Raw genomic sequence first — 1,974 nt, 5'->3', positions numbered from 1 at the left:
TTTAGAGATTTCTCTCCATTTTATGACTTTTTTTTCTGAATTAAAATGTAAGGTTACATCACCTATACCTTATGATTTTTATTTGAAATTTAATTTAAAAGGGTTTATAAGGCTAGAGTTAGCATTATATATATACATAAACATATATATATACACATACATATCTGTATGTACATAAAAACAGTACATAAACACACATATAGATATGTAACTTACCTACATATAATGTTTATGTCATATTAATTAAAATAATTTTTTCCTTGGTAATGTTAACTTCTCTGAAATTAGCACAGCTTCACAGTAAAAAATAAAGAGGGGATACTGTTAAAGAGTATTTTTAATGTCCTTAAATAACCAGCTTACAATGCCCATAAAATCAGTAATAGGCGGGTGGGCTCCAGGCGTCGCGATGGAGGAGAGCGGGTACGAGTCGGTGCTGTGTGCCAAGCCTGACGCCCACGTCTACCGCATTCCTCCGCGGGCTACCAACCGTGGCTGCAGGGCCGCTGTGGCAGCTTGACCAGCCATCATGGAGTGGCCAGCTGAGGATCACTGCAAAGGGCAGATGGCCTACGTCAAGCTGGAGGACAGGACCTCAGGGGAGCTCTTTGCTCGGGCCCCAGTGGATCAGTTTCCTCGCACGGCTGTGGAGAGCGTTACGGATTCCAGCAGGTACTTCGTGATCCGCACTGAAGATGGAAACGGGCAATGGGCGTTTATTGGAATTGGCCTTGGGGACCGAGGTGATGCATTTGACTTCAATATTGCATTGCAGGATCATTTCAAGTGGGTGAAACAGCAGTGTGAATTTGCAAAACAAGCCCAGAACCCAGACCAAAGCCCCAAATTGGACCTGGGCTTCAAGGAGGACCAGGCCATCAAGCTCAACATTGCAAACATGAGGAAGACGGAAGGAGCAGCCGGGAATCCCCGAGCCCGGCGTGCCAGCACAGGAGGGTTGAGCTTGCTTCCCCCTCCCCCAGGGGGCAAAACCTCCACCCTCATCCCTCCCCCTGGGGAGCAGTTGTCGGTGGGGGGATCCCTCGTCCAGCCAGCAGTTGCTCCCACTTCAGGAGGTGCTTCTGTACCCTGGCCACAGCCCAAGCCTGCCACCGCTGACATCTGGGGAGACTTTACCAAATCTACAGGATCAACTTCCAGCCAGACCCAACCAGACTGGGTCCAGTTCTGACCTGAGCACAATTTTTCCTCATGTGACTTCTGGGAAGGAGCTCCCTCGTCTGGGCCAAAGGAAGGAGGGCGAAGCTTTCCTCAGCTGGCCTGTATTTGGAGCATGAATCTCTCCTCTCTCCTTGCCTGGCTCTGTTGACAAACTGGGCATGTTTGGCAGTAAATTGGCATCGTGTCACACTGTTTCCTGGGATTCAAGTATGCAACCAGTACACAGGAGAAGAAAAGCTCCAGGATCCCTGTCCCCGTCTGTCCTCTTGACATGAGAGAGACTCTGAGACTTCTTCTATCACAATGACGCGTATTAAACACAAGCTCCCAAAGCGAAATAATGTGTTGAGTTTGCTGCCTGGATTCAGATCAGCCCTTCTAGGGTCTGCAGGTGTCATGTGATCACTGTTCAGTGGGGGGCTTTCTTTACCCACACTGGCTGTAGCCACTTCAGTCCATCTGCCCTCAAGAGGAGGGGTTCCTTCCTGATTTTTAGCAGGTTTAGAGGCTACAGCTTGAGCTTACAACCAGGAGGGAAATTGGAAGGATTAAGCAGCTTTTAAAAATGTTTAAATGTTTTGCTTTGCTAATGTGCTGATCCTCACTAACTCATCTTTGCAAAAAGAACTGCTCCCTCAGTGTGCTCCAGCGGTGTCTCTGAAGGCATCCCTCACTGCCAGCGGCTGCCCTGAGCTTCAGGCAGCAGTGTTCATCTCTGGCCAGTTGTCTGGTTTTCATGTATTCTAGGCCAGTTAGGCAACACAGCGCCAAGGCGGGTGCTGGAAGCCGGCT

The 1,974-nt window shown here is 48.8% G+C and overlaps 1 pseudogene; it reads left to right on the top strand.

Annotated features, from left to right (window-relative positions):
• The first annotated feature begins 409 nt into the window (after positions 1-409).
• Positions 410-1,504, top strand: LOC105711827 (adaptin ear-binding coat-associated protein 2-like; annotated as a pseudogene).
• The last annotated feature ends 470 nt before the right edge of the window (positions 1,505-1,974 follow it).

Source organism: Aotus nancymaae, unplaced genomic scaffold, assembly GCF_030222135.1.
Source record: "Aotus nancymaae isolate 86718 unplaced genomic scaffold, 86718_ANA_hifiasm-v0.15.2.pri h1tg000022l_1, whole genome shotgun sequence".
NCBI lineage: Eukaryota > Metazoa > Chordata > Mammalia > Primates > Aotidae > Aotus > Aotus nancymaae.
Note: the sequence above shows the minus strand (reverse complement) of the source record. Positions and strands in the feature narration are given on the sequence as shown.